Here is a 7,460-nt window from a genome sequence, read left to right on the forward strand (position 1 = left end):
AGGTTCTGGGAGGGATCTTTAGTTGTATATATCAGGTTTTGGTTTTGTTTCCGCTTATTTATTCTGTCTATGTTAGAATTTTTCATTCATGATTAGTTTCTGCCCTCAAACCCATTACTTGTCATTCTGAATTTGTGGGTCGGCTTACCTACTGGTGGGGTATAGTAGGTGCCACCATGACCTGAGAAATCAGGTCATAAATATATATATAAGGCCTGAGGAAAAAATCCAAGGTATAGGGCCTGAGGAAAAAATCCAATTCTTAGATTGGATATAATTGAAGAATAATCCAGTTGAAATCCTAACTGGAAAAAAAATCTCTAAGCCAAAATAAAAGTAAAAAAAAAACAAGAAAGTAAAATTTCGGTAAATCATGATTATAAGTTAGTGCTTTTGTATCATTCTCCTTGTTTCCATGAAATCATGTATTCTTTTGAGTGCAATTTGTAGGGTATTTTCACTCATGTTGGCAAAACAAACCCTGAACCAACCAGGCTCTGAGTACTGGCAAGAAGAACCTGGAGAAATATTCAACTTCACTTCATGCAATATTGTGTTCCACACTGCCAATTCACATTCCTTCGTAGGCTTTCCCAACAAAGGACTCAAATTCATCCAGCAAAATAACCCTACACTCCCCTTCAAGCACTCATTCCCAGCACTCCTCATCCCTTGAATAATCATTTCATATCTCCTCTTCAGCCTTTCGTGATTCATCTTTATGTAATTCTCGATGAACTTCTTATCAGACAACATGAAAGCCAGGAGTTATTGTGTCTGAGAAGAAATCAATGTGAAACTTGACATTCTTCTTGCCGTTGTGACAACTTTATTATTGTATGAGTATATTGTGCCAACTCAAAACCTGAGGAGTCCCAAATCTTTGGAGAGGTTGTACACAATGTGTACTCTCTCTAAATCCTTGAAATTTGTCGATTCAACTATTTTAGCAATGCTGACGAATTCAGAGCAACAAAAGGTGGAACCTGAGTAGATTTTATCAGACACAAGATATATATTTTTTGTTGTGACGAATTCAAGAATGTCCTCAAGAACACATATTTGAACGGTGGCACCCAAAGGGTTTGAGTGGTTTGTTATAAGTGTTTGGGGGAGGAAGCACTACAACTAAAGTTTGATATGATAATAAATAATAAAAATAAATTGGACACAAGAATTTTACGTGGAAATCCCTCAAACAGATAGAGGGAAAAAACCAAGGGGTAGAAGGATCTTACTATGATAATATGAGAGTATACTTCTCTCAAATACAAGGAGAAAACAACAATTAACAATTCTCTCTTGTAAGAGGAACAACTCACTAAAGAGAACACTCAAGACTACAATATTTATCTTGGTGTATAACTCTCTTTGTGTTCTTACTCTTTTGGATTGTATTTTTGTGGGATAATCTAAATGAGGGAAAGATACCCTCTATTTATAGGAAACTAGAAACATATCAAATCCATGTACAATCCGCGTATTGAACCTCCTTTTTTAACTATGCGTTCAAAATGCGTTATGTTCCCTTTTTGACTATGTGTTCAAAATGCATTTTGTTCCCTTTTTGACTACGCATTTTGTAGTATTTAACTATGTTTCATTCTCCCACTTGAAGATTTAATTGAGAATAAATTAAGTCTTCACACCATCCTTTTTACCCAATTACTGCAATGTTACATTTTTGCTAGGCCAACAAATGATCAACACCATATAAACTTATTACTGTTGATCAGCTTCGTAAACATATCTAGTAGGTTTTCATTCGTGTGAATTTTCTAAATATCCATACTTCTTTCTTCCACTTTCTCACGAACAAAGTGATACTGAACTCGTATGTGCTTTGTCCTTAACTGAAATGCCGGATTCTTTGCAAGATGCAAAGCACTCTGATTGTCATAAAACAGAGCAACCTTTTTTTGTTTGTGCCCGAGCTCCTCCAGTAATATCTACATCCATATTAAGTCTATGCTATCTTGTGTAGTTTCTAGATATTCTACTTCTATCGTAGATGTAGCCACGATAGATTGCATTTTTGAAACCCAGCGTACAGCTCCTCCCGCAAGAGTAAACACATCACCTGTACTGGACTTGCTTTTATCAAGATCACCTGCATAATCTGAATCAACATAACCTTTAACAGTAAATTCTAATCCTCCATAACACATTGCAACATATGAGGTACCCTTGACATATCTCAGGATCCTCTTAATAGTATTCCTATGCTCTCTACCAGGATTAGCCATGTATCGACTAACCACTCCCACTGCTTGTGCAATGTTAGGACTTGTACATACCATGGCGAATATTAAACTTCCTACTGCTGATGTATACAGTACTCGAGATATCTCTATCCTCTCTATTTCAATTCTAGGACTCATTCTTGAGGATAACTTGAAATTAATAGGAAGTGGGATAGAAATTGACTTACAGTCTTGCATCTTGAAGTGTTGCAAGATTTTTTTCATGTATTCTTTTGAGAAAGCCAAATCTTCCTATTATTTCTGTCTCAGTGAATTTGCATCCCTAGAATCTTATTTACTGGTCCCAAGTCCTTCATTTCAAACTCCCTAGTCAACTGTGCCTTTAAATTTGTGAAACGATCTTTGATGGGCCTGCTACCAACATATCATCAACATACAGTAGCAAAATAACAAAATCGTTATCACCAAATCTCTTGTAATAAACACAAGGATCTTAACTATGTCTATTGTATCCAAGGCTTATAATGAAGGAATCAAATCTCTTATATCAACATCTCGAAGCCTGTATGAAACCGTATAGAGATTTGTTCAATGTGCAAACCAAGTTCTCTTTTCCTTGTTCTTCAAAACCTTCTGGTTAGAGCATGTAAATTTCTTCTTCAAGCGCTCCATGAAGAAATGCAGTTTTGACATCTAACTACTCCAAGTAACTACTCCAAGTACAAGTCAAATGTAGCACACATCACCAAAACCACTTGAATTGTAGTAAGTCGAACCACCAGAGAAAATATCTCATTGAAGTCTATACCTTCTTTCTGAGCAAATCCTTACACCACCAGTCTTGCACGATACTTCTCCACTTGATCATTACCATTGTGTTTGATCTTGTAGACCCATTTGTTTCCAATGGCCTTCCTTGTGGAAATTGAATAAGATTCCATATTTTATTTTTATGAAGAGCTTCAATTTCTTCTCGCATTGCTGTCATCCATAAAGATAATTCTTGGCTTTTCATAGACTCGTGAAAAGTTGAAGGCTCTTCATCCTCTGTTAATAGACAGTATGCAACATTACCCTTCATAGAATAATCTGAGTGCCAAGCTGGTTTTCTTCTCTCCCTAGTTTACCGTCGAACTTGTTTTTGATCTCAACTTGCTCTTGTTTTTCTTGCTCTAGTGCTTTCTCAGAAGAAACTGAAGCTTCTTCTATTTCTTCAATTTCAACTGTAGTAGTCTCTGATTTTTCTTTTGAAGTGCTACCTTCTTTTTCTTATATCTTGTTTTCAACAAACACCTTGACTCCACATTGCGAGCAGTGGGATCCCACAAGAGATACCCCTTGACTCCATTAGCATACCCTAAAAAAATACATTTCCTAGATTTTGGATCCAACTTTGATTTTTCTTGGGTGTTGTACATAACATAAGTAGGACTTCCAAATATATGTAAGTGAGAATAATCACCTGGTTTTCCTGCCACATCTCCATTGGCATTTTCAGATCAATTGCGGTTGATGGTGACCAATTGATCACATAACAGGCAGTTTTGACTGCTTCTGCCCAGAATGGTTTTTCCAACCCTGTAGTTGCCAACATAGCTCTTGTCTATTCCAATAAAGTTCTGTTCATCCGCTCTGCTACTCTATTTTTTTATGTAGTATATGCCACTATGAACTTCCTTTTAATACCTTCTTGTTTACAGAAGTTATAAAATTAATCACCAGTGTATTCTCCTCCATTATCTATTCTCAAATACTTGATCTTTTTCTCAGATTCAAGTTCCATCCGCACTTTGAACTCTTTGAAAACCAGAAAAATATCTGAATTTCTTTTAATTGGATACACCCAACTTCTCTTGGAGTAATTGTCGATAAATGAAATGAAATATTTTGCTCGTCCTAGGGACTCCACCGATGCTTGCAAGACATCAGAGTGGACCAGATCTAATATTTCCTTGCTTTTAACAGAGAAATTGCTAAACTTCACTCTATGTTGCTTATTGGTAACACAATGCTCACAAAAGGGTAGCAAAACCTTTTTGAGCCCTAGAAGAAGCTTTTTCCCAGCAAGAATCTTTAAATTTCATTACGACATATGGTCAAGTTTACGATGCCACATCATCATTGATTCTTCAAATGAACTTGCTGATGTAGTTGATGCTTCTCCTTTTTGGTGTGTTTCACGTTTAAGCACATATAGATTTGCAACAAGTTTTTCCACTTTCATCACTACAAGCTCTCCTTTTAATATTTTCATGACTCCACCATAAGTCTTAGATGAACATCCATTATCATCTAATTGTCCCAAAGACAATAGATTCTTCCTCAAGTCTTTTACATGTCGTACCTCCTGGATAGTGCATATCATGCCATCATACATCTTTATTTTGATGGACCCAATGCCAATAACATTCAAAGCATGATCGTCTCCCATGAACACAGACCCTCCTAAGATGGAATTATATTGATGGAACCATTCACTCCTAGAAGGCATGTGCCATGTTTCTCTTGTGTCCATGATCCAGACATCAGTGAAACATTTTCTGCCTTTATTATTTGATATTGCTTCACTACATAAAATATCATCATCATCCAAGGTACTTGCAATATTCCCGTGAGAATTTGATGAATCAGGGTGTTCACTCTTTTTCTTGAACCAATAATCTTTCTTGAAGTTCCCTTTCTTGCCACAGTTGTAACACTTGATATTCTTCTTACTTTTTGATTGAGATCTACAATTATTATGACTCCCACTGGGGCCATGTTCCGTTGGTCTTTCTCTCACCATCATCAAAGCTTCAGCTTGCTGCTAACTTGCTTGTCTTTCTTTCTTATTTTTATGTCGATTTTCTTCTTCTAAGACAATGGCTGCAATTTCATCGAAAATTAGACTATCCGTATTGTTTGTCAGGTTGATGATGAGTTGATCATACCAGTTAGGAATACTTTGAAGTAGAAGCTCCGCATGTTCAGTCCCCTCTATTTTGCAACCCATTATTGTAAGTTGCGAAAAATAGAGTATTCAAAGTATTGATATGTTTACTAACCGACATGGAATCTACCATTTAAAGAGTATATAATCTTTTTTTAAGAAGATTTTATTATGAAATGACTTGGCCTCACACAATCCTACAAGAGTATCCCATGTTTTCTTCGCCGTCTATTTTTCAGCCATACTAGACAACACTTGATCAGCTAGTGCCAAGTGTAGATCAACAACTGTGTTGCTGTCTATGTCGTTCCACTTGCTGTCATCAGTAAGTCTGTGGGACTGCCTTCAATTGCAGCTAAGCAATTATTTTTTTCTCAATATCGCTCTTATTTTCATTTTCAACAATAAGAAAGTAGTCCTATTGAATTTATCAACATCAAACTTTGTTGTAATCGACATTGTTATTTGCTTCACACCCTTCTAGATTTTTTTTGAATATTTTTGCGAACAATCATGACAAACTGTACCATCACCAAAATTTACTACTCACGTGAATATTATTTTTTACCAAATTTTATTATTCACAAAAATTTACTATTCATAGATAGTACCTTCGCATAAAACAGAAAAAATAATTGAGGGCTCTGATACAACTGTTGGGGGAGAAAACACTACAACTAAAATTTGATATGATAATAAATAATGAAAATAAATTAGACACAAGAATTTTACGTGAAAACCCCTCAAATAGATAGAGGAGAAAAACCACGGGGTAGAATGATTTTACTATGATAATATGGGAGTACACTTCTCTCAAATACAAGGAGAAAATAATAATTAACACTTTTCTATTGTAAGAGGAAAAACTCACTAAAGAGGACACTCAAGACTACAATATTAATCTTATTGTATAATTCTCTTTGTGTTCTTACTCTTTTTATTGTATTTTTGTGGGATAATCTAAATGAGGGCAAGAGACCCTCTATTTATAGAAAACTTGAAACGCGTAAATTTCGCGTATTGCACCTCCCTTTTTGACTACATATTCAAAATAAGTTTTGTTCTCTTTTTGACTACGCATTCAAAACATGTTTTGTTCCTTTTTTTACTACCGTTCAAAATGCATTTTGTAGTATTTGATTATCTTGCAATAAGAACCCTCTAACTTTGATGTTGTTGTATTCTGCTTCCTTGTAGGCTTCTTCCAAGGCTTGCAGAGTGACTTGGAAATTATTTAAACTGTCACAATAAACTGGAATGATTTTCACACCTGTTCTCCACATCAAGTCTTTGTCAAATCTATAAAAAAAATAGTAAAATGATATATTTAGCGCAATATTTCAATTAAATTGTACTACTAAATTATAATGTGCTTTTCAAAAATTAGATCACATAGCCATTAGGCTTATCACCTAGAATATATATAATAGGTGTGAAACTTACGGTCCTCATTTCATTATCCATGTAAAAGACAGAATATCATATATATGGTACTTACACAGGATAGTAAGGAGTTGGAATGAGCTAAGCATCGTCAGGATCGGCTAAGATGAAAGTTAATATCTTATTAGCTGCAATGGCACCAGCTGTAATAACAACTCTATCAGGATCAAATCTTTCCCTTCCACCTTTTTTTTCTCAGAGGTAACTAAATCATTAAATTGTTTGAGAGAGAATGAATAAGAAGCAAGGGATGAAGGGGATAAAACGTTGTTTCATGAAACTAGCTATTGCCTTCCTAAAAGAAAACAATCCATGATAATCTTGGAACAAGGCATTTTTCCTGAAGCTAGAAAATTCGTTTTTGTGCTTTTCCAAGTACTCTTCCAGCAAATCAAATGACACCTACAAGAAAAAAAAAGCAACATGATTTTCAAGTTCAATATTTAATGTTGAGTTCACGGTGGCCAAATGATGATAACTTACTTGATTTTCGGCCAATTCCATTTGAATAACTCCAGATGGGTTGTGAACTTCATCAAATGGATTTTCATCATATGTTTTCCACCCAGAAAAGTAAGGTGAGTCTTCTCCGTGAGTATTAGACATCGCAAATTTTGATAGACCAGCTACTGTTGGATGTTTCTCAATATCTATCTCCATACCTTATTACTCTTCCCCTTTAAATTTGAATAGTGGGAAAAAATAGATCGAAGAGAGAAGTAGTGTTTGAATATGAATTTTTTATGGCAAAGAGCACCTTATATAGTAGTAGTTTAAACAAGGGGCCCTCAACAATTACATGTAGATGATAAATTTCTCACAAAAAAGTGAGAACCAATGATTGATTATGTAGAGGTAGCAAGTTCAACGCTCACCTTTTACAA

The 7,460-nt window shown here is 35.2% G+C and overlaps 1 pseudogene; it reads right to left on the reverse strand.

Annotated features, from left to right (window-relative positions):
- Positions 1 to 384: 384 nt before the first annotated feature.
- On the reverse strand, positions 385 to 7,236 carry LOC129893526 (1-aminocyclopropane-1-carboxylate synthase 7-like; annotated as a pseudogene).
- Positions 7,237 to 7,460: the final 224 nt, after the last annotated feature.

This window comes from Solanum dulcamara, chromosome 6 (assembly GCF_947179165.1).
Source record: "Solanum dulcamara chromosome 6, daSolDulc1.2, whole genome shotgun sequence".
Classification (NCBI taxonomy): domain Eukaryota; kingdom Viridiplantae; phylum Streptophyta; class Magnoliopsida; order Solanales; family Solanaceae; genus Solanum; species Solanum dulcamara.